This window comes from Pseudophryne corroboree, chromosome 4 (assembly GCF_028390025.1).
Source record: "Pseudophryne corroboree isolate aPseCor3 chromosome 4, aPseCor3.hap2, whole genome shotgun sequence".
NCBI classification, from domain to species: Eukaryota; Metazoa; Chordata; class Amphibia; order Anura; family Myobatrachidae; genus Pseudophryne; species Pseudophryne corroboree.
Genome location: NC_086447.1, coordinates 278,954,765 through 278,981,327, shown reverse-complemented (window position 1 = coordinate 278,981,327; position 26,563 = coordinate 278,954,765). Strand labels below are relative to the sequence as shown.

General features: G+C 45.4%; 1 protein-coding gene across 1 annotated transcript in view; it reads left to right on the top strand.

Moving 5' to 3' along the window:
- Positions 1-26,563, top strand: part of PPM1L (protein phosphatase, Mg2+/Mn2+ dependent 1L) — a 407,817-nt gene that overhangs the window by 322,962 nt on the left and 58,292 nt on the right. The gene's annotated exons all lie outside the window — the stretch shown is intronic.

Below are 26,563 nucleotides of genomic sequence, written 5' to 3'. Positions count from 1 at the left end.
ATCAGCCTGGTGTGCTGCCCCTAGGCACGTTCCCCATGTGCCTAGTGATAAATCCACCACTGATGAAAAGCACAGCAAGTAATAGCAATGTCCCGGATAGTAATAATTAATGCAGGTAAACTATGGTGTTAACAGTAATGTGCAGATTGTACTGATAAGTGCAGGTACATTAGGAACTTGGGCCCTCATTCCGAGTTGTTCGCTCGCAAGCTGCTTTTAGCAGCTTTACACACGCTAAGCCGCCGCCTACTGGGAGTGAATCTTAGCTTCTCAAAATTGCGATTACACACCTCTTAGCAGTTTCTGAGTAGCTTCAAACTTACTCGGCATCTGCGATCAGTTCAGTGCTTGTCGTTCCTGGTTTGACGTCACAAACACACCCAGCGTTCGCCCAGACACTCCTCCGTTTCTCCAGCCACTCCCGCGTTTTTCCCAGAAACGGTAGCGTTTTTTCACACACTCCCATAAAACGGCCTGTTTCCGCCCAGAAACACCCACTTCCTGTCAATCACATTACGATCACCAGAACGAAGAAAAAACCGTGAGTAAAATACCTAACTGCATAGCAAATTTACTTGGCGCAGTCGCACTGCAGACATTGCGCATGCGCACTAAGCGGAAAATCGCTGCGATGCGAAAAAATTTACCGAGCGAACAACTCGGAATGACCCCCTTGGTACAGCAGAATGCAGAAGTGAAAGCAGGTAACTGGATGCACTGGACATGCATGCTGCAGAGCAGTGCAGGACATCTGGATGGCACAAGGAATACACAAGGGATATTACTCTGCTAATACACTGGATAGCACTAATGACAATGTCCTGGATTGTACTGATAAGTGTAGGTACACTATTAGCTTAGTACAGCAGATTGCACGGGTGAGAGGAGGTAACTGGAAGCAAACCTGAATGTACAGAGCAGTGCAGGTGATCAAAGCAGGCACATTAGGAGCTTAGGGGGTAATTCCAAGTTGATCGCAGCAGGAAATTTTTTAGCAGTTGGGCAAAACCATGTGCACTGCAGGGGGGGCAGATATAACATTTGCATAGAGAGTTAGATTTGGGTGGGGTGAGTTCAATCTGCAATCTAAATTGCAGTGTAAAAATAAAGCAGCCAGTATTTACCCTGCACAGAAACAAAATAACCCACCCATATCTAACTCTCTCTGCAAATGTTATATCTGCCCCCCCCCCCCCCCCCTGCAGTGCACATGGTTTTGCCCAACTGCTAAAAAATATCCTGCTGCGATCAACTTGGAATTACCCCCTTAGTACAACAGAATGCACAGGTGAGAGCAGGTAACTGAAAGAATTGGGAGATGTATAGGGGGTCATTCCGAGTTGATCGCTAGCTGCATTTGTTCGCAGCGCAGCGATCAGGCTTAATAACGGCAGTTCTGCTTATGCGGCGCACGCACGACGTATGAACACAATGAACAATGTAGTTTTGCAAAGGGTTTAGCGATGCATTTCAGTCGCACTGCTGGTCGCAGAGTGATTGACATGAAGTGGGCGTTTCTGGGTGGCAACTGACCGTTTTCAGGGAGTGTGCGGAAAAACGCAGGCGTGCAAGGAAAAATGCAGGCGTGGCTGGGCGGGTTTGTGACGTCAAATGCGGAACTGAATAGTCTGAAGTGATCGCAAGCGCTGAGTAGGTTTTGAGCTACTCTGAAACTACACTGAAATTTTTTGTAGCTGCTCTGCGATACAACCGTTTGCACTTCTGCTAAGCTAACATACACTCCCAGTGGGCGGCGGCATAGCGTTTGCATGGCTGCTAAAAACTGCTAGCGAGCGATCAACTCGGAATGACCCCCATTGTACTAAGCAGTGAAGAAGTGAGCTAGTGGAGAAGTTGCTCATGGCAACCAATCAGCTGCTCTGTATAATTTTACAGTATGCTAATTATAAGTGGTACATTAATGCTGATTGGTTTCCATGGGCAACTTCTCCACTGGCTCACTTATCCACTTTTTTCACTGCTTAATACATCTAATTTGAAACTGAAAGAGCAGTGAAGATAGTGTGGGTGGCACTGAGTAGACACGAGGAATGCAATCACAAACATTCAAGTATGGTCGGAACTGGGAACTGATACCAGAAAATAGACACCATGGCCCTCATTCCGAGTTGTTCGCTCGCAAGCTGCTTTTAGCAGCTTTGCACATGCTAAGCCGCCGCCTACTGGGAGTGAATCTTAGCTTATCAAAATTGCGAACGAAAGATTAGCAGAATTGCGAATAGACACTTCTTAGCAGTTTCTGAGTAGCTCCACACTTACTCGGCAACTGCGATCAGTTCAGTCAGTTTCGTTCCTGGTTTGACGTCACAAACACACCCAGCGTTCGCCCAGACACTCCTCCGTTTCTTCAGCCACTCCCGCGTTTTTCCCAGAAACGGTAGCGTTTTTCCACACACACCCATAAAACGGCCAGTTTCCGCCCAGAAACACCCACTTCCTGTCAATAACATTACGATCACCAGAACGAAGAAAAAAACCTTGTAATGCCGTGAGTAAAATACCTAACTGCATAGAAAATTTACTTGGCGCAGTCGCACTGAGGACATTGCGCATGCACATTAGCGACTAATCGCTCCGTTGCGAGAAAAATATAACGAACGAACAACTCGGAATGACCCCCCATGATCTGGCAAGGGAATCACTGAAACAGGTATGTATCAGTGATTACCTAGTGCAGCCCACAGATTCTAAATTAGGAAATTATTTCAAGTTTGCAGAACCACATACAAACCATGGAGGTAGAGTGACTGGAAAGACATTCCTGGAGAGAGCAGCACCACTGGTAGGGAGTGGTACTGCAAAGGATTGTTACATTCTACAACCATGTTTTCTAAATTTACTGCTATGACTGGATGCAGACTACATATTGTTTAATGAGTAGAATGAGGCACAGGTCTGTTTTAGCAGCTGCTTGTCCATCACAGTCTACGATTCTTAATTATTTGTTATTTTTAAACAAATTTTTTTATGTTAATTGGGCCATTTCTTTTTATACTGTAGGTGAAATTGCATGTTATAATTACCATAAGCACAACTCTTTTCTTTAGGTGCATTGCAAAAATTAGGCATTTTTAACTCCACACTTCACCATTCTCATTGTAAATTTTAAATTATTATGCAGTGTGCCCTCGCACATTAGACTGTATTAGCCTTGCTGAAACATCTTAGTCTATCTGCAGGGGATGCGGTCAAGATACCGGCTGTCGGGATCCCAACACCAGTCAGAATGCCGACTCCGGAATCCCAACAGGGTCGGGAGACCAATGCCGGAATCCCGAGCATAAATATAACAGGCAGGTTACGGCCGAGGAAGGTGGTGGTGGTGGTGGTGGGGGGGGGGGGTTAGGTTTAGGCGCCATTGGGTGTGTGGGGGGGGGAGGGGGGGGTTAGGCTTAGGCACTAAAGTGGAGGGTTAGGTTAGGCTGCAGGGGGGGGGGGATAGGTTTAGGCACCACCAGGGGCAGGTAGGGGTTAAGCACTAAGGGGGAAGGGTAGGGTTAGGCTGTGGGACAGGTTGGTTAGGGGGTAAGGGAGAGGGGATAGCATATTTATCTTGCCCGTTAGGATTTTAAACATCGGGATACCAGCATCGCCATTGTGACTGCCGGCATCCTGTCCACCAGTCACACATATCGAACTCGAAAATAGATATAGGTGCACTGACAACACTATCCAACAGTCTGTTAAACATATAAAATGTTTATTAATAATAAAAATAAAATGGTTTAATAGTACCAACACTGAGGTGCTGCACTTGTTGAAAGCAATGTCAAGGATGACGTAAATCAGTAATGGAATAATCAGTCCTTGAAATCAGATGTTTGACTTTGTGACCAGTATTCCGGCTCTAAGGTATCCTGACCCTATTGTCACCTGTTACTCTCAGCACTTACCTGTAGGGCTGCAACATACAGGGTGTCAGCTGCAAAGTCCAAAATTACTTGTGGGGTTACTTGGTAAATACCTGACCCTCGTGAGACTCTGTACCGCTGGGCTAAATAGTACCAAACTGAGCTGATCCACCAACATCTTATAACCATTCCTGATGTTCATAACCATAATATATAATCCAGAACCAAGATCCCAATTTGATTAATTAATAACATCAGCCATCATATCTAGAAGGAACTTGTATGCCGCCTTTCAGCTAACATCTGTCCAATATCAAGGACGGTCAGTCAGTATAAAGCGGAGATGTAACCGGCTCCCATATATGTAACGCAGCATCAGTGACTCTAATCATTCACATGTAGCAGAACCCTGATGTACACTTCCACAGATGGACTTGTGGATCAACATAAACTGTACAGCACCTCAACAGATCTTTGCAGTTTATCGGCTGCTGAGTGCAGTGCCTTTTTATCTTATTCCAAACTAAGTTGATGGATTCTTTCTGCATTAAGAACCCTATGCATGCTGGGGGCCGTCCAGCACTGCGTTTGCAATCTAATTGTGAAGGCAGGCATAGGTCGACCATGTTTCCCGACGCAGCGGCCACGTGTGACGCCCCTATTTTTACCGACACGCCCCCGTGTTGCCGCCCCGCTAGCGCCTTTCCCTGTCAGTCAAGCAGAGGCATTCGCATCAATGCAATTCAGTTGCATTTCCTGGCCCGTGCATGCACAGAACAGGCCCTGCGTGTGCACACTGGCACAAGGATCGGGAGAATGCAATCGCATTGCATCTCCGATCAGTGCTGAATAAGGCCCTAAGTTCAAGCATACGTAATAATGCAGCACTATACTCAAGAAGATAACTGCACTAATGGATAAGTCTTTACCTGCCACATAATCAGCCAAAATATTCTGCACTGCTGTTCCAGTTCCCTGTGATATTATTGGTTTTATCCCTGCGCATTTCAATCCGGGTGGGCAAACTGAATTGAAGAATATAATAGATGCCCAAACCCTAGTAAAACACATTTCAAAAATTACATAAAGAAGCATGTATTTCTAGGTGGTGTATTTACTAAGGCACTGTTTGTCAAAGCCACCAATCATTGTCAGTTTTGCTGTTTGTTATTCCTATAAACAGTTATAGGAACAAATGCTTAATAAACCTGGATTAGCATTATTCCTACTGCCATTTTACAACTATCCGTCAAATCTACCGCTAAAAGTTTCACAAAATGATGTGCTCTTCTAGTAAGATGTAATAGTCATTTGTGCTTGTCCCATCATGTCTTATAGTGCATTTTATGACTATTAACCCTAGATTCATGCCTGTTCTTCCTTTCCTTGCCTTACCCTCTCCAGGGTATAATAGGTTGCAGTAATGTGCGCACAAGTCTATTACAGATCCTGTGTAGCATTTAATAGAAATTGTAGAAGAAAGAAGCTTTGAACATTAAAAAAGTAGAAAGAAGATTGATCATTGTATAAGCATGTAGACCTACTGCGGCTGGACTGGAATGCATCTCCACACGTTATATACAGGCTAACAAAGACAGAATATGCAGTGTAATCAAGGGCTTAGCTACCATAGGTGCAGGCAGTGCAGCTGCTATGGGGCCCAGAGCTGAGAGGGGCCACTTTCCCTGTCACAGTTACTTGTATTATATACATTTTCCCCATTGGCAGATACATAGGGGCCCTTACACACTTTTGCCTAGGGGCCTACAGTGTATCTAATTTAGCCCCTGGACCTGCTTATTGTTATGTGGTATAAAATGAACTGGAGGGCATTATAATGTTACATAATATGAACAGGGGCACTGTAATGTGTCACAATATGCAGTTATGAAGTGGAGGCAATATAGTGTGGCATAGCACGAATGGGGGGTGCTGTAATGTGGCACAGTATGAAGTGGAAGCACTGTAGTGTGGCATAGTTCGAACAGGGGGTACTGTAATGTTGCATAATATAAACTGGGGACAGTGTATGCCATAACGTGAATTGGGGATACTGTGTGGCATAATGTGAACTAGGGCACCACTATGGTTCATAAAATAAACTAGGACACTACAATGGGACATATCATTAACAACTGCTGCTGCAGAGAGGTCTCTGCATTGGGACAGCCCCCCCCCCCACCCAATATGTTGCTATGGGGCCCACAAAGTTCTGGCTACTATCCTAAGTGTAATGATGGCCATAAATACAATATTAATTCAGAAGAGGGCTCTTTGCCTGGGGCATGCGCCAGTGTTTGATTTGGCATACGTAGTATATCCATTTTCCATTTTCCAATACATGTTTACACATTTCATTAATCAAATGTTGAACAAATATTTGTAATGCCTAATTAATAGTTACATTCTGTATAAAAATAATTTATTGACTCTTAGCAAACATGGGATACTGGGGGTCATTCCGAGTTGTTCGCTCGGTAAATTTTTTCGCATCGCAGCGATTTTCCGCTTAGTGCGCATGCGCAATGTCCGCACTGCGACTGCGCCAAGTAAATTTGCTATGCAGTTAGGAATTTTACTCACGGTTTTTTCTTCGTTCTGGTGATCGTAATGTGATTGACAGGAAGTGGGTGTTTCTGGGCGGAAACAGGCCGTTTTATGGGTGTGTGCGAAAAAACGCTACCGTTTCTGGGAAAAACGCGGGAGTGGCTGAAGAAACGGAGGAGTGTCTGGGCGAACGCTGGGTGTGTTTGTGACGTCAAACCAGGAACGACAAGCACTGAACTGATCGCAGATGCCGAGTAAGTCTGGAGCTACTCAGAAACTGCTAAGAGGTGTGTGGTCGCAATTTTGAGAATCTTTCGTTCGCAATTTTAAGAAGCTAAGATTCACTCCCAGTAGGCGGCGGCTTAGCGTGTGCAATGCTGCTAAAAGCAGCTTGCGAGCGAATAACTCGGAATGAGGGCCACTGTACTACAGCTTCAGTATCACTTGATTATAATGATTTCTTATAGCATTTTATATTGTCTCCTTTATTACACCAAAAATATATGTATTCCATTGTATAAAATGATATATACTATAGCCTTGCACTGTATGTTATAATAAATACATACTGTATGGATGTTTGGTCCTCCTTAGGATTGCAGGCAGTAACTTTTTGTAGTCTGCAGATATCGGGGCTGAGATCTCAGAGGTGGACATGCTGCCGGTTGTGTCCGTACAGAGTCGCAGCTGTAAGATCCGCCCCATGCACGGAGGAGTGTATTATGTAGTGGGAGTTCCTGAGCGGTGATAGGGGTTGTGGCTTAGCGCACGCATGGAGGTGGTCCGTCTTCTGGGCATGTTACAGAAGTTTCATGACGTGTCAGTGAAGGCGGCTGCATACATAGACTCTAGACCGCTCACATAGAGGCAGCACTCAGACAGAGATACTGCACCTGCCATAGGGCTGGTGCAAGTTTCGATGGTGTGACCAACGGTGGCGCCTAAAGATGCACGGCACCAATCAGTATTACATCATGTTTAGACGTGGAGAGTGGGCGGCTCAGTCCTTGCACATTCGGATGCACAGATGTACACAGGGTTAGCAAAAAGTCACAGGTGGACAACTGCTAATAAACGCTGCTGCGGGCTCTTCTGCACCCACCACTGAATCAGATCCCATCATGTTCCTATTGTCATTGACCGTGACTAAACATAGCAGAGCTATAAAGGCAGATAATGTACATTTTGTGCACAATCATTACATATTGTCAACATGACTGAAAATAATTGTCATCATTAGGGGCATTTTCAGACAGATTTTCAACTCAGGTGAGCCGCCAAGATACGTATACCAGGCTCAGGACTGAGGTTAATCTATTCTTGATAGTACTACTGTGAATTTTTGTACTACATCAATAAAAAATGATTAGGTTAGACAAGATCTACAGTATCTGCAAAATGTTTGCTTTGTTCCACATTTGGCCACATCATTTTGAACGTTTTGCTGATGGAATTTGGGTGTACCTGTTCCCTGCCCTACCCATTCATTGACTGTAATTCAGTGAAATGCAAATCTACAGATACAACAAAATGATGCCAAATTGTGCCATAACATGGCTTATGTCTAGTTACTGTGCCAGACGTTAAGCAATTAACACTATTCCCAAATATTAAGGGGGCATACACATGGAGAGATCCGTGTTTAAAATCTAAGCAATCTGACTGGATTGCTTAGATTTTAAGCACAGATCTGCCGTTATATGCCCCCCAGTGATAGAGATGCGCGGCCCCGTGCATCACTATCGCCGGTGCTAGATTGAGCTGCATGCAGGCTCAATCTAGCAGGTCGCTCACTTCAGCGCTGTGTGAAGTGAGCGGCCTCCCGTCCGTCTCCCCCCCTCGCTCAGCACATCGCACTGTGCTGAGCGGGGGGAGCGATGTGTGCTGAGCGGTCTGTGTTAAGATCGCTCAGCACACATCTCTCCCGTCAGTACCCCCCTTTAGTCACTTCCTTAGCAGGTTCTAATACTATCCACAACCAGGGCTGCCGGATCCCCACCCACTCACCATACTCTCTTGGCATAGATGTCCATAACATACCTTGGGTGCTGCACTGTTGAAAATAGAATTGATAGGTTAGAGACAAACTTGACAGTTCATAGACAAAATAGCAGTAGTGGCACCTTTACGCACAGAACATAGGGCCTAATTCAGACCTGATCGTAGATGTGCTAAATTTAGCACATCTACGATCAGGCACACTGACATGCGGGGGGACGCCCAGCACAGGGCTAGTCCACCCCACATGTCAGGCCCAACCACCCCCGCACAGGTACAAAAGCATCGCACAGCGGCGATGCTTTTGTACTGGAAGAGTCGCTCCCAACCAGCGCAGCACCTGCACGCGGGCAGGGAGCTACTCATCACTGCACTAGTCACAGCAGCTGTGTCCCGCTCCCCACATGGTCCGGGCACGCCTGCGTTGCCCGAACCACGCCCCCTAAATGGCGAACAAACGCCGCCGGCCTGCCCCCTGCCACCCAGCGATGGCCTCTGCATGTCAGTCAGGCAGAGGCGATTGCAGGGCTAAGACCTGATCGCTGCTGTGTGAACACGCACAGCAGTGATCAGGTCTGCATTAGCCCCATAGTTTCTCCCTTCTTGTACTGTTAGTTACATTCCTTATTTATTTATTTATTTATTTAACAAAGCATGATTTCCTATGTTTATGAAGATCATTTTACTCAAGTACACAAAAAAGTTAAGCATATAAATTCGGTTCTCTTTAAATAATCCAAAGTATTTCCCTCTTTTCAGTTACATTCATTTTTTGTCAATGTTAAGTAGCAATTGTGATAGTATGTTATCAGTAGGAAGAAACATTGGCTTCATAGATTAGCATGCTGATACTGGATCACTGTGGCAGTGCTAAAGATTGCTTACACTTGATTAATCTGGACAAGGGTTGCTGCCGGCGAGAGAGTCGGATCATTTTACTGTTTAACTTTACATGTCTGCTATTACTATGCCCTCCAAAAGAAACATTGCCCATTTCCTTTGTCCTGCAATACCTATAACTACTGGTTATTTATGGCAGTGGTTTGTTTTCTTACAACCTGATTATCAGAAGTGCTGAGATTCTTCTGTTTCCTGATGAACTCCTCTCCATATTTCTTGCCACTGTCTCTGAGGCTGCTGAGTCTTGGGACCAATAAAGCATTTATCTCCTCTTATATGTTTTCCACTGTGCAATTACCAGCAACTGCCAGGAGGCAAATGTTTTCTAAAATCTGTACAAGGTTAAGTCAACAAAATACAAAACACAGGGGTGAAGAAAGTCATCAAAGTTTACTTTCCTATGATTTGTCTTGTTGAGGTCACATTTTAAGAATACTTAAAACGTAGAGAAAATGGTCTGGGATGGCGTTATCTAGCTACATGAAAGATGGGATGACCACAAGATCACCATAAAGATAATGGTAGCATGCTCATGTTTTTCCGCCATTCATTCATATTGTCAAGGGTTGCACATATGTGGTTGCATTTCAGATGTTGGACTCATTACTGTCAGAGGTGCTTACTTACCCATTATTGTCAGACATGAGCAGGCCCATGTGTAAATGTTCTCCCATGTAAAAATGCGACACGTGTAGAAGAGCTATGGCGCATGCACAGAGGGTGACGAAGACTTGGCACAGTGTCAGGTTCTTAGCTTCCTTCTGCACGTGCCATATTCCTGTGATTTCCTCTGTATTATGGCATCAACAGCATATTACCAAAGAAATCTTCGGAATTACAGCACAAGTAACAGCTGGGCAAAGCACTGCACGAGAGGCAGGTGGGCAGCAAGGGGCCCGTGTGCACCCTGCGCTATTATTGATGTGCCGCTCTGATGGGCACATGCTGCATATATACTGTATAGGTTTCACTCACATCTATACGTTGCTTTTACCTGGGTGCATGTTATTTTATTGGTGTCATTATTCGTATTATTATGTTCTAATGAGAAAGCACACCCTGAACATTGAGGGGATTAGGCTACAGACAAAAGACATCAATGACATGAAACAGAAGAGGGTTCTGCTCAGTTTTATCTATAGGGGACACTTGCCTCATTGTGTGCACCTGAACATTTGATTGAACTCATGCAGACCTTTCCCTTATTTGATCTTGCTTATGCCTGCTGATTCTGTATTGTGACAGCTGATAAAGCTAAATATTTATCGTATATAATACCCTTTATGAGGTCTAAGAACACTGTACGCTATTTATGTATGAAGTACCGTAAGGGTACGCTAGTTGCGTAACAATCGCTTTGCCGTGATCGAGACGCTCAAGCGTCACGTTCACTCACGGCCAAGAGATCACAGGCAGGCACGTTATTGGCTGTTAACTAAAGTAATGATTCGTTATAGCGTAGCTAACGCTCGGGACCAAGAGGAGATCACCAGCGGAGCTGACGCTCACTATATTAAACCTTTGTATCTAAACCATAAACAGTGTATTGTGCAGTAAAACCTTAGTGTAATGTTAGAGAGTAAATGCAACACAGTATAACCTTATTACCTTAAAAGCTGTTTGAGCGTCACCGACGCTCTGAGAATACTTAATACTATAAGAAACACACAGATACCGTGCTCAGGGTCCAACGCCTAAAATATATATTATGAATGCTATACTTGCAAAAGAGTTAAACACAATACAAGTCATACACTACAATATAACATAGACCACCTAACCAGATAACTACACAGGAAATACAATACAATACAATTTAAGGGAAAATGAGAGAGAAAGAGAAGGAGAGAGAGAGAGAGAGAGATTGAGAGAGATTGGCCCACAATAACAAGAAGATCAATATAGTTGCGGAGAAACACTTACGCACAAGGGGAAACGATCGCATGCGCCTCGATATCCAGCTCCCGATTATCAGCAATGAGAACCGTTGAAGAGAGTGAACTGGATATGGTCGGCCTGCCTATTTATGCCCCACACACAATACAATTCAATGGTCCCTACAATCTCATTGTTCATTGGACATAGGAATTCGGCTTCGCATTATAACAAAAGGTCATAGGTTGATTCATACAGGTGGGCTGTGACTATTTCCAACTGCTCAGGTGGGAGGGAAACTGGGTTTCCCGCCGCATGGGTAATAAAGTGCAAATAAAGTAAATGTTCATAAACTTCTTATGTCCATAACTATTCGCACGAGCGATTGATCTGCTTCAAACCAACACCGGAATATTTCTAATTAAATATTCTTCCGATGGATACTAAACACCACTGTATTACTCCTGTCTGACCCTTCGTATCAAACAAAGAGGGATTTCTCTGTTCATGAACATTCTATATTAACCAAACTTTCAGAATCTATCAAAGGGACCATGATCTACAAAATACATTATATAGTGAAAATATGTAATGATTGAGTCGCACGCTACGATCGCATAAACTCTACCGTAAATACGCATACCATGCGCCTGCGGGTGCCTGCGACTGTGAGTATGCGCACGTACGGGAGAGCGTACGCATGCGCAGCACGGACCAGTATGAGGTGCAAATATGGCAGTGTGTGTAGAGATATTTTTCTGACTTTGACAGTCCACCCTTTGGCAGTCAATAATAACTGCCACCTTCTAAAACATTTCAAAAGGAGAAAAATATATGTTAGGGGTTAATTCATTTCCATGGTTGGGTAAGGGAGGAGTGAGGAGTAGGTGGGAAGAGTGTATGACCTAGTGAGATAGCAGAAGCATGTATGTATGAGTCCATGTTTGGGGGGTCATGTATCATCGTGCCGTACGTGTTGTAAATCAAGCTTCGAGGTATTGCGAAGTATACATTTGAATTCCTTCTTATCCCGTGGTACGGGTCTGTGGATGGGCTGTCAAACTTTACCGAGCTCTTTTCGGTTTTGGTTGTAACAAAATGGGGAAGCACATTTTAGTTGATGATACATGAATGGGGGAGATATGTGATTGCTGATATCTGTGCCTGTATTCCCTATCGACTATGTGTGTCATTACCTGTGGGTTGTAGAAATGAAGAAAAGACATAATTACGGTAAATGCGGTGGTATTCTATGTCAGGTAAATGTACAGTCGTCGATTGAGGTTTTGTTCGGTATCAGTTGAAAGTCGTCTTCTTTGCGCTGTTTTGCCCATTAGGTGCGAGCAAAAAGCTTTGTCAATGCCAATAGATTTACAAAAATGTTGGGCTAGCGTGAGTTTAAGAATTCTAGGGAAACTGGGGATCCATGGCAAAGTTCATCAAATGTCCGTATCTAAAGTGGTCAAAACTTCTTCTTTGGTCAATCCGTTGTCTGTATAGTGTCTTGTCAACTTCCTCGTCCAAGGGGGTCTTTTTATCTTGGAGAAAAACAGAAAAACAGGTGAAAGAAACGGACCGTAGAAATCGCATTTTCATCACATCATTGTTTCTACATTTGGGTCATAAATCAAGTCCAGGTTAATTACAGTTTCCTCACTCCTTAAACTCATTACCCTAGTACGATGATTGCACTTCATTAAAGCCTGACCGCATCTAAATATCAATCCAATCGATATGACAACACCTAAGATACATAGGAGAAACTTCCCAACATCCATTATGACTCCTTGAGCCCAGTCTCCTAAACCAGAAAACCAATTTCGCGGGTTCAACCATGACACCCAACCAGTCAGCTCATTACCTACAGCAGCAAGAGTGAGATTGTGTCTCCTGCGAAATTCCCACTTCAATTGGAGAATATCGTCCATCTTTTGGTCTATGACCTCGACCGGATCCTCGGTGCTGTTTGTAATATATGTGCAACATTTCACGCCGTATTGTGTTGCCAGTGTGACACAATATCCGCCTGTCACTGCTGTGAGGTAATTGAGAACCATTCTATGCTGTACCAGTTCTGTTTTGTAAGCTTGAAGTTCCCTTCCAGTATACCTAAACATGTCATCATACATTTCAGTGATATTATCTAACAAATTTGCGAGCGCCGATATGTATTTATAATTCAGCACTCCTCTAGCGGTGCGGGTGAAATCTAACGCGATTAAGAATTGAATCCCGGTGGATTCACTTATCAGATCAGAGGCCGGATGCTCTGTCTTCTCTATCAGGTGCCTTTTAACAACGTGCTCGTAATGGGTGTGAGTATAAGGAGCTTGGGCACCACGGTGTATGTCTTTCATTTTGTCATGTGATACAGTCATTACTTCAGGCAGTACTTTTCCAATATAACACAATCCTTCAGAGTTTGGGGCAAGCCACTTGTACGCCTTTCTCCCGCATATGAAATATGCATCATCGGGGAGAACATATGGGACGGAGTAGGACATAACCATATTACACACCTTCCATGTGAAATCTCCTAACCCTAATTCTTCCATCTGCTTAGTACACGTATCAGGTTGTACGATATGTGCACAGTATCCTGGTGATACCTCTCCAACTTTAGTAATCCTATTTCCTAAGATATACCTATACCGGAAAGATTTTCCTCTACTGGCTATGTGGCGTACAAGCTCTGTATCTGTAGGCATTCTATCTGCTCTATGCGAAAAGGTCATGGTGTGATTACTCCATGACACTTCCCAATTTCCCGGTTTTCGGGGATTGGAGATGTTGAAACATAATAGGGACCTATCCACATGGTATTGGTGGAGCTTCAAACTAGGAGGGCTGGAGATATTAAACCTCCGGTCCACCGGTCTCCCACCATTTAACTCAAGTACCTCCTCTATCGTTAAAGGAAATGGTACTAGCCCTGATTTGCTATGACCCTGAGGTACTTGAGAGCATACCCAACAATCTGTTTTGTTTAACACATTACCCACTAAGGAGTGATAGTCACTCAATGGATGCCGGTCCATATGGATATTAAAACTGGATTGGCATTTCTTAATGCACCCATCCTCAATGACATTGTTACAGAGCCTACAGATACAGTTTTCTTCAGCTAACAATCCTTCACAATTCCTTCTATGGTCAATGCTATCGGATCGTTTTCTGATACTCGCCTTTGCTTGTTGATTATGTTGTTCTCGGAAAACTACGCCTCCATCTTTATCATCAGAACCCATTCCAGAACCTCTCTCGACCTCCATGGTACTCTCGCCGGAACAGACTGCTCTGGTCAACATCATGGTCAACAGGAAAATCCGGATCACAGTCTCTTGGGGCAAGTCCATCTTAGGAGGAGACGAAGAAGAATGAAAAGGGGGGAAAAATAATTTGAGGGAGAGGGGATGGGAAGTGGAGAAAAACAATAAAAGGGAATGGGGAGTCGACAACAGCTCTTGGTCTTGAGATTTTTACGGCTCAGGTGCCGCCTCAGTCCTCCTGGAACAGACACTCCAGTGATACAACCTCTACCGTCTGTTCCTTATCACGGGACTTCTCTGGATCAGCAACCTTCTTGCAGTGGGATGAATGAACCCAAGTCTCTCTCTCAGCAACCTTCAATGCTGTAGTGCTAGTCAATAAGACCTGGTATGGTCCTTCCCATCTGTCAATAAGGCAACCTGAGCGTAGAAAATTCCGTATCATTACATAATCCCCAGGTTCAATGTCATGACAATTACTATCTGGTAAATCAGGAATCACTAACTTCATATTATCATTTTGATTCCTCAACTGTTTACTCATGTTAATCAAGTACTTTACAGTCACTTCATTGTTACATTTCAAATCATCCTGAGGGTTAATCATGACATGCGGTTGTCGACCAAACAAGATTTCAAAAGGGGACAGATTAAGAGGGGACCTGGGAGTGGTTCTGATGCTGTACAGTACAATGGGTAAAGCTTCTGGCCATGTCAATCCTGTCTCTGCCATCACTTTACTCAATTTATTTTTAATAGTGCTGTTCACTCTTTCGACCTTCGCACTCGCCTGTGGACGGTACGGAGTGTGCAGCTTGCTATCAATTCCCATCAATTTACACATTCCTTGAAAGACATCACCTGTAAAATGGGTACCCCTATCACTTTCGATAATTCTAGGGATACCATATCTACATACAAATTCCTGCACAATTTTCTTAGCAGTAAACATAGCGGTATTTGTGGCCGCTGGAAATGCTTCGACCCAATTTGAGAAAACATCTATACAAACAAGTACATATTTCAAATTTCGACAAGGGGGTAATTGTATAAAGTCAATTTGTATTACCTGGAAAGGGCCGCCGGCAGGTGGGATATGGGATGGTTCTGTAGGTATTGCCTTTCCAATATTCTTTCTCAAACAGGTAAGGCACGACATGGCTCTTTTACTCGCATGAGAGGAGAATCCTGGGGCGCACCAATATGCTCTTACCAACTTGCACATCCCTTCCTTGCCTAGATGAGTCAGCCCGTGAGCTGCCTCAGCCAAACATGGAAGGTATGTTCTGGGGGCCACTGGTTTACCTTGTCCATCCGTCCAGAGTCCTGAGGACTCCTGGCCATATCCCTTTGCCTTCCAGACTGCCTTTTCCTGTGTGGAACACAAATTTTGCATCTCACACAACTTCTGTGTGTTGATGGTATTAAATACCATCAGTTGTGTGGTGTCTGTCTGTCTGGGGGTAGCAGCTGCTAACTTAGCTGCTTCGTCTGCTCGGCTGTTACCAAGCGATACTGGGTCTTGGCTATATGTATGTGCTTTACATTTGATAACAGCCACTCTGTCGGGTTCCTGTATCGCTGTTAGAAGCCTTTTTATGTGAGCTGCATGCGCTACCGGTGTACCAGCTGCCGTCATGAAATTTCGGAGGCGCCATAGGGCTCCGAAATCATGGACTACCCCGAATGCGTATCTAGAATCGGTGTAGATATTGGCTGATTTGCCCTTAGCCAATTCACATGCTCTGGTTAGGGCGACCAGTTCAGCAACCTGGGCTGAGTGAGGTGGGCCTAGCGGTTCCGCTTCTATGGTGCCTTGGTCATCTACGACTGCGTATCCAGTACACAAGTCTCCCGAGTCTGACTGTCTATGACAACTACCGTCCGTGTAGAACGTAAGTTCTGCATCTTCCAGTGGGTTGTCACTGATGTCAGGCCTTGCGGTAAAATTTTGGGTCAAATATTCTATACAATCATGAGTGTCTTCCTTTGTATTAAATCCTCCTTCCCCAGTACTCTCATCCTCCACCCTTTGGGTCTGTCCAGACACACTTGGGAGATATGTTGCAGGATTTAATGCACTGCATCTCCTTATGGTGATGTTTACGGGGGCCATTAGTGCCAATTCCCATCTTGTAAACCGCGCTGATGAGACGTGCCTGGTTTGGGCAGAATTCAACAAGGCTGACACTGCATGCGGTGTATGAATTGTGAGGTTGTGACCTAGCACGACGTCTTCGCTTTTCGTTACTAGCAATGCTATCGCAGCAACGCTTCGCAAGCATGTGGGGAGGGATCGCGCTACCGTATCTAGCTGAGCGCTGTAATATGCTACTGGCCTGCTGGCATCACCGTGCTTTTGGGTTAGTACGCCTGCCGCGCAACCAGCACTTTCTGTTCCGTATAGTTCAAAGGGTTTCCCATAGTCCGGCATACCTAATGCTGGTGCCTGCGTTAGGCACTGTTTAAGTCTCTCAAATGCTGCCTCAGACTCGTCTGTATGCGAAATCCGATCAGGTTTGTTTGAGGAGACCATTTCCTGCAAAGGTAACGCTAACATGGAAAACCCTGGGATCCAATTACGGCAATACCCACACATTCCTAAAAATGTTCTGATCTGTTGCTGGGTTTGTGGCAGAGTCATGTCTCTAATTGCTTGAATTCTATCAGCGGTCAGGTGTCTCAGTCCTTGTGTTAAACAGTGTCCCAAATATTTTACCTTAGTCTGGCATAATTGCAACTTGTCTTTGGAAACCTTGTGTCCTGTGTCTGAAAGATGAAACAGGAGCTGTTTCGTATCCTTCAGGGATGCCTCCAATGAATCAGAACACAGTAGTAGATCATCCACGTACTGTATTAATACTGATCCACTCACTGGTTGGAAAGACTGTAAGCAATCATGCAAAGCCTGAGAAAATATACTTGGGCTATCTATGAATCCTTGTGGTAATCGAGTCCATGTGTATTGGACTCCTCTGTATGTAAATGCGAACAAATATTGACTGTCAGGGTGCAGAGGTACCGAAAAGAAAGCGGAGCAGAGGTCAATAACAGTGAAAAATTTCGCAGTGGGAGGGATTTGCATTAGGATGACAGCTGGATTTGGCACTACGGGGAACTGACTCTCAACTATTTTGTTAATCCCCCTTAGATCCTGCACTAGCCGGTAACCCCTCCCCCCACTCTTTTTCACAGGGAAGATGGGACTATTAGCAGTGCTGGACGTTCTTACCAGAATGCCCTGTTGTAGCAAGCGCTCTATTACTGGGTAAACTCCTAACTCCACCTCTGGCTTCAGAGGGTACTGTGGGATTTTTGGAGCTATCCTACCATCTTTTACTTGTACAACTACCGGAGCTACATTTGCCATTAATCCAGTGTCCTGTCCATCTTTAGTCCAAAGTGACTCTGGTATCTGAGATGTCATTTCTTCTACTTGGGAGGGAGTCCTATTTGTCATAGTGGTATGTGACATTAATTTTGACGGGGAGTCTAACATGTCTCGTACTTCCTGAGCGTGATTCTCAGGTATGTCCAAGAATACACCTTCAGGAGTACAATAAATGACGCACCCCATTTTACACAGTAAGTCTCTTCCCAGGAGATTGGTCGGTGCCGATGCAGCCAGCAAAAAGGAATGCTTGGTATGTAAAGGCCCTATTGTAATCTCTGCTGGTTTGCTAACAGGGTAATGCTGGACTACTCCTGTTACTCCCACGGCTGGAATTGTCCTACCAGTGGTCCTCATGCCCACTGTCGAATTTATCACTGATTTGGCCGCCCCTGTGTCTACAAGAAAGTTTAATGATTTACCAGCTACATTGATTGCAATTTCTGGTTCACTTCCAAGACTTGCAATCAATTTTACTGGCTGCAGATTACAGGTATGGCCACACCCCTATTGGGTATGGTGACCTCCCTGAATCCCGCTGGCAGCAACTACTTGTGAGGGAGTTAGCTGGGAACTACCAGAGGTTTGCCAATCTCTGTTTGGGGGGTATCTTTTTGTTTCCCCTGCATGTGGCTCATAACTCCGTTTCTGCGGACCTTGCTCCCAATGTCGTGTGTCGTGTCGTTGTCTAGGGGGTTGGTATGAGTTTCGTACATTCTTTACTCTACAATCTCGTGCCATGTGTCCCTGTTTATGACAAGAATAACAAGTAACCACACTTGACTTACCCACAGGGTTTGGTGATACAAACAAAGGCTGCCTTGTGGTCAGGGCCTGTATACTTACGGCCATTAACTTATCACTTTGTTGTTCCCTGTGTCTGGTGATGTTCCTATCGTGATCAATAGCAGCCTCTCTCAAAGTAGCCACAGACAGACCTCGCCAACATGGTTGTGTGGTCTGTACCCTAGTCTTCAATGACTCTTTTAAACCATCCATCAGTACCGATACTGCTACTTCTCGATGGTTTATGTTTGTTTTGATGTCCTCTATGCCTGTGTATTTTGCCATTTCTGATAATGCTCTGTGAAAATACTCTGCAGCTGTCTCTGACTCCTTCTGTTTAATGGAGAATATCTTGTTCCATCTGACTACCGCTGGGAAATATTCTTTTAACTGTAAGTTTATTCTTTTTACATTGTCTTTGTTGTACACATCTGTAAGAGGTACATCCTGATCTAATCCGCAATCAGCTAAAAATTGAGTTGCGTCAACATTGGAGGGTAAACATGTTCTCAGCAATATCTGCCAGTCTTTATTGTTGGGCTCTACAGTGTTACCTAAGTCTCTGATGTATTTTTGACTGGCAACTAAATCTTTTCTAGGGTCAGGGAATTCAGACACGATGGTCCTTAATTCCATTCTGGAAAATGGGCTATACATGGCAATGTTCCTCACAGGGGTGACCCCTGTTGTGTCAGTTTTCCCATTTGGAACAGCTATTACCCTAACAGGATTAACTCTAACAACATCACTCTGTGTGGGTTCTACAGCCTGTGGTGATATGGCTTCAGCATAGTGTATGGTGCCGTACTTACCTGTAGACACGACCTCACCTATCCCTCCGCTAGGGGCCTTTGTTACTAATCTCGTGGGTGGAGCTGTGCCTACTGTGGTCTCTGCTATGGTGGCTGCTAGAGAGAGCGCTGAAATTGTTGCCGATTCGTCTTCTTGATCACACTCCTGAGGAAAGTTCAAAACAGGGTACAACTTGCACTGGTTAATACTTGTATTGGTTAATTGGTTAACATTATCTTTAACATTTACACAGTTGCTAAGTGTTTGTGTGTTACACCTTAGTGCGTCATTCTCCGCAACCAATTTCTCTCCTGATATGTATGGTGGCGGTGGGGCCGTGGCTATCAGTTTTCTGATTGAGCCAGATCCCGCCGCCTGAGCCAATCCTCTCTGTATGTCGCCTTCCTGCTGCCACAACTGCAAATAATCGTAATGTTTGATTCGTCTCTTTGTTGATTTAATGAGACATATCCTTCTCCTTAAATTCGTTAACACCTCTGTGCTGAAGCTACCTACTCTTGGGAATTTCTCCCCGTCATGTACTGTCATTCTCTCCCATTCATCACATAAAGCTTCTGTGTGACTTCCGTATTTCTCACACATTACATACCTTGCCGACCCAATTGGTCAGTTCACTGAATCAACCCGAACCGAGGTTGATCGCCCCCTACCTGAACAAGTGGCCCCCATAGTTCGAAGGTGTTGCTTTATTTAACCAACCCTTACGCAAACCAAATGTCCAAAATAGGCTGGCGGTGGCGGTTTACCGAGTACCCCACTCACTCGCCCACGCCGACCAATACGACCTGATCACACCGATATGGTGCTGGCGTACTCGACCTAGGGCCCCTGCGACCTGAACCTCTATTTACTGGAACCTGTGAGGGTGCTCCGAAGAACACTTACTCTTTCCAGTAACTATTGGTTGCTGGATAGTTCCTGAGTGAGCAGCGAACTTCCCTTAAAATAAAAAAAATTACACAAATCACGTTAGAATGTACAAATAGCGTTTATGACCTTCGTACACAAATAGTACCGGTCAGGTTTACTAATGCACACAATTACGTGCGGTACAATCGTTTAGTACACAAGCAACTAATCTTATGTACTGAGCGACCAGTGGAATCGAAAATTACGGCTGCGAATTCCTTCAGCCAGAGCTTATATGGCCTATATGGGTGTTGCACCAACCCTTTCTTGGTGTTGTGCCTGTGGACTGTATAGCGGACTTCCTTGTCTGCTGTACCTGAACCTGTTGGTCTGCTATGACCTCCTGGTCTGTTACAGTATGACCTCCTGGTCTGCTACACTCTAATGCTCAAATTGTATATTTAACCAGGGATGCCTCCCTAGCCACCATGTACGTCACTTACACGCATGTACCTCACGAGTACTCGACTTTTCTTGTGGTTCAACCTGTAAAATTGTATACAACACACTCACTCACCACATGTACACTTTTGTTTCTATTTCTATTTCTGCGCAGAAATTTCTCTTTAGACCAGATGTGTTACAAATTAGGAGAAGGATCTATTAATTTAAATTTGGAATTAAAAAAAAATTGCGCGATTTATCGCCTGGCGTTATTTACCGCGTGGCGCTACTTATCGCGTTGAGAGGAGAGAGAAAAAAAAAACTTGTGATTTGAGTTACGTGGGCGTACCCGTACGCTCCGTTGCGTAATATACGCTGCGTGCGTCGGCCCTTGGATTGCGTACACAAGTCTCAGTCTTTATTGTTAGAGACACGTGTACGCAAAGCAAAGATCCACCGTAACACAATTTATACGTTTATCAACTATAGAACTGGCAAACAGGAGAGTGACATACGAAAATACACCAATGAAAAGGAAATGCAGATATATGTGTGTGCGTGCGTGTGTACGCAAGACAAAAAATAAACAGTTTTAAAAAGACACTATTGTTTTGTTCTTACCTCCGGTTCCCGGATTCCTTCAGCACCCTTTACTAAGAGAAGCAGACGCTTATCCAAACAGCACTACGAGGAATATGATCTCCCGCCCTTTGCTGCTGGATAATGTCTGCTGAAATTACCTAGTGCAGATATGTGAAGGACAGGACGAGCCGCCAATTGATAAAGCTAAATATTTATCGTATATAATACCCTTTATGAGGTCTAAGAACACTGTACGCTATTTATGTATGAAGTACCGTAAGGGTACGCTAGTTGCGTAACAATCGCTTTGCCGTGATCGAGACGCTCAAGCGTCACGTTCACTCACGGCCAAGAGATCACAGGCAGGCACGTTATTGGCTGTTAACTAAAGTAATGATTCGTTATAGCGTAGCTAACGCTCGGGACCAAGAGGAGATCACCAGCGGAGCTGACGCTCACTATATTAAACCTTTGTATCTAAACCATAAATAGTGTATTGTGCAGTAAAACCTTAGTGTAATGTTAGAGAGTAAATGCAACACAGTATAACCTTATTACCTTAAAAGCTGTTTGAGCGTCACCGACGCTCTGAGAATACTTAATACTATAAGAAACACACAGATACCGTGCTCAGGGTCCAACGCCTAAAATATATTTCTCTATCGTCCTAGTGGATGCTGGGGTTCCTGAAAGGACCATGGGGAATAGCGGCTCCGCAGGAGACAGGGCACAAAAAGTAAAGCTTTTCCGATCAGGTGGTGTGCACTGGCTCCTCCCCCTATGACCCTCCTCCAGACTCCAGTTAGATTTTTGTGCCCGGCCGAGAAGGGTGCAATCTAGGTGGCTCTCCTAAAGAGCTGCTTAGAGAAAGTTTAGCTAGGTTTTTTATGTTACAGTGATTCCTGCTGGCAACAGGATCACTGCAGCGAGGGACTGAGGGGAGAAGGAGTCAACTCACCTGCGTGCAGGATGGATTGGCTTCTTGGCTACTGGACATCAAGCTCCAGAGGGACGATCACAGGTACAGCCTGGATGGTCACCGGAGCCGCGCCGCCGGCCCCCTTGCAGATGCTGAAGACAGAAGAGGTCCAGAATCGGCGGCTGAAGACTCCTGCAGTCTTCTAAAGGTAGCGCACAGCACTGCAGCTGTGCGCCATTTTCCTCTCAGCACACTTCACACGGCAGTCACTGAGGGTGCAGGGCGCTGGGAGGGGGGCGCCCTGGGAGGCAAAATGAGTACCTATAAAGGCTAAAAATACCTCACATATAGCCCTAGAGGCTATATGGAGATATTTAACCCCTGCCTGATTTCTCAAAATAGCGGGAGACGAGCCCGCCGGAAAAGGGGCGGGGCCTATCTCCTCAGCACACGGCGCCATTTCCTCTCACAGCTCCGCTGGTCAGGACGGCTCCCAGGTCTCTCCCCTGCACTGCACTACAGAAACAGGGTAAAACAGAGAGGGGGGGCAAATTTATGGCGATATTTTTATATAACAAAGCAGCTATAGGGGAGCACTTATTATAAGGCTATCCCTGATATATATATAGCGCTTTTGGTGTGTGCTGGCAAACTCTCCCTCTGTCTCCCCAAAGGGCTAGTGGGTCCTGTCTTCATTAGGAGCATTCCCTGTGTGTCTGCTGTGTGTCGGTACGTGTGTGTCGACATGTATGAGGACGATATTGGTGTGGAGGCGGAGCAATTGCCAAATATGGGGATGTCACCTCCTAGGGGGTCGACACCAGAATGGATGCCTTTATTTATGGAACTACGGGATAGTGTCAACACGCTAAAGCAGTCGTTTGACGACATGAGACGGCCGGACAATCAATTAGTGCCTGTCCAGGCGACTCAAACACCGTCAGGGGCTGTGAAACGCCCTTTGCCTCAGTCGGTCGACACAGACCCAGACACAGGCGATGACTCCAGTGGTGACGGTGACGAATCAACCGTATTTTCCAGTAGGGCCACACGTTATATGATTTTGGCAATGAAGGAGGCGTTACATTTAGCTGATACTACAGGTACCACTAAACAGGGTATTATGTGGGGTATGAAAAAACTACCTATAGTTTTTCCTGAATCAGAAGAACTAAATGACGTGTGTAATGAAGCGTGGGTTGCCCCTGATAAAAAGCTGATAATTTCAAAGAAATTATTGGCATTATACCCTTTCCCGCCAGAGGTTAGGGAGCGCTGGGAAACACCTCCTAGGGTGGACAAGGCGCTAACACGCTTATCTAAACAAGTGGCGTTACCCTCTCCTGAGACGGCCGCACTTAAAGATCCATCAGATAGGAGGATGGAAAATATCCAAAAAAGTATATACACACATGCAGGTGTTATACTACGACCAGCTGTAGCAACTGCCTGGATGGGCAGTGCGGGGGTAGTTTGGTCAGAATCCCTGATTGAAAATATTGATACCCTGGACAGGGACAATATTCTACTGTCGTTAGAACAAATAAAGGATGCATTTCTTTATATGCGTGATGCACAGAGGGATATATGCACACTGGCATCACGGGTAAGTGCTATGTCCATTTCGGCCAGAAGAGCTTTATGGACGCGACAGTGGACAGGCGATGCGGATTCAAAACGGCATATGGAAGTTTTGCCGTATAAGGGGGAGGAGTTATTTGGAGTCGGTCTATCAGATTTGGTGGCCACGGCTACAGCCGGGAAATCCACCTTTCTACCTCAAGTCACTCCCCAACAGAAAAAGGCACCGACTTTTCAACCGCAGCCCTTTCGTTCCTTTAAAAATAAGAGAGCAAAGGGCTATTCATATTTGCCACGAGGCAAAGGTCGAGGGAAGAGACAGCAACACGCAGCTCCTTCCCAGGATCAGAAGCCCTCCCCGGCTTCTACAAAAGCCTCAGCATGACGCTGGGGCTTCTCAAGCGGACTCGGGGACGGTGGGCGGTCGTCTCAAAAATTACAGCGCGCAGTGGGCTCACTCGCAAGTAGATCCCTGGATCCTGCAGATAATATCTCAGGGATACAGGTTGGAATTAGAGACAGATCCACCTCGCCGTTTCCTGAGGTCTGCTTTACCAACGTCCCCCTCCGAAAGGGAGACGGTGTTGGAAGCCATTCACAAGCTGTACTCTCAGCAGGTGATAGTCAAGGTACCTCTTCTGCAACAAGGGAAGGGGTATTATTCCACTCTTTTTGTGGTACCGAAGCCGGATGGCTCGGTAAGGCCTATTCTAAATCTGAAGTCCTTGAACCTGTACATAAAGAAGTTCAAGTTCAAAATGGAGTCACTCAGAGCAGTGATAGCGAACCTGGAAGAGGGGAACTTTATGGTATCCTTGGACATCAAGGATGCGTATCTCCACGTTCCAATTTACCCCTCACACCAGGGGTACCTCAGGTTCGTTGTACAAAACTGTCACTATCAGTTTCAGACGCTGCCGTTCGGATTGTCCACGGCACCTCGGATCTTTACAAAGGTAATGGCCGAGATGATGATTCTTCTTCGAAGAAAAGGCGTATTAATTATCCCATACTTGGACGATCTCCTAATAAGGGCGAGGTCCAGAGAACAGCTAGAGATGGGATTAGCACTGTCTCAAGAAGTGCTAAAACAGCACGGGTGGATTCTGAATATTCCAAAATCCCAGTTAATGCCGACAACTCGTCTGCTGTTCCTAGGGATGATTCTGGACACGGTTCAGAAAAAGGTTTTTCTCCCGGAGGAAAAAGCCAAGGAGTTATCCGAGCTTGTCAGGAACCTCCTAAAACCAGGAAAGGTGTCTGTACATCAATGCACAAGAGTCCTGGGAAAAATGGTGGCTTCTTACGAAGCGATTCCATTCGGCAGATTCCACGCAAGAATTTTCCAAAGGGATCTGTTGGACAAATGGTCAGGGTCGCATCTTCAGATGCACCTACGGATAACCCTGTCTCCAAGGACAAGGGTGTCTCTTCTGTGGTGGTTGCAGAGTGCTCATCTATTGGAGGGCCGCAGATTCGGCATACAGGATTGGATCCTGGTGACCACGGACGCCAGCCTGAGAGGCTGGGGAGCAGTCACACAAGGAAGAAACTTCCAGGGAGTATGGACGAGCCTGGAAACGTCTCTTCACATAAACATTCTGGAACTAAGAGCAATATACAATGCTCTAAACCAGGCAGAACCTCTGCTTCAGGGAAAACCGGTATTGATCCAGTCGGACAACATCACGGCAGTCGCCCATGTGAACAGACAGGGCGGCACAAGAAGCAGGAGGGCAATGGCAGAAGCTGCAAGGATTCTTCGCTGGGCAGAGAATCATGTGATAGCACTGTCAGCAGTGTTCATCCCGGGAGTGGACAACTGGGAAGCAGACTTCCTCAGCAGACACGATCTTCACCCGGGAGAGTGGGGACTTCATCCAGAAGTCTTCCACATGCTGGTAACCCGTTGGGAAAGACCAATGGTGGACATGATGGCGTCTCGCCTCAACAAAAAACTGGACAGGTATTGCGCCAGGTCAAGAGATCCGCAGGCAATAGCTGTGGACGCGCTGGTAACGCCTTGGGTGTACCAGTCGGTGTATGTGTTTCCTCCTCTGCCTCTCATACCAAAAGTATTGAGAATTATACGGCAAAGAGGCGTAAGAACGATACTAGTGGTTCCGGATTGGCCAAGGAGGACTTGGTACCCGGAACTTCAAGAGATGATCACGGAAGATCCGTGGCCTCTACCTCTAAGGAGGGACTTGCTTCAGCAGGGTCCCTGTCTGTTTCAAGACTTACCGCGGCTGCGTTTGACGGCATGGCGGTTGAACGCCGGATCCTAAAGGAAAGAGGCATGCCGGAAGAAGTCATTCCTACTTTGATTAAAGCAAGGAAGGAAGTAACCGTGCAACATTATCACCGAATTTGGCGAAAATATGTTGCGTGGTGCGAAGATCGGAGTGCTCCGACGGAGGAATTTCAACTGGGTCGATTCCTACATTTCCTGCAATCAGGATTGTCAATGGGTCTCAAATTGGGATCTATTAAGGTTCAAATTTCGGCCCTGTCGATTTTCTTTCAAAAAGAATTGGCTTCAGTCCCTGAAGTCCAGACCTTTGTTAAGGGGGTGCTGCATATACAGCCTCCTGTGGTGCCTCCAGTGGCACCGTGGGATCTAAATGTGGTTTTGGACTTCCTAAAATCTCATTGGTTTGAACCACTAAAAAAGGTGGATTTGAAATATCTCACATGGAAAGTGACCATGCTTCTAGCCCTGGCTTCTGCCAGGAGA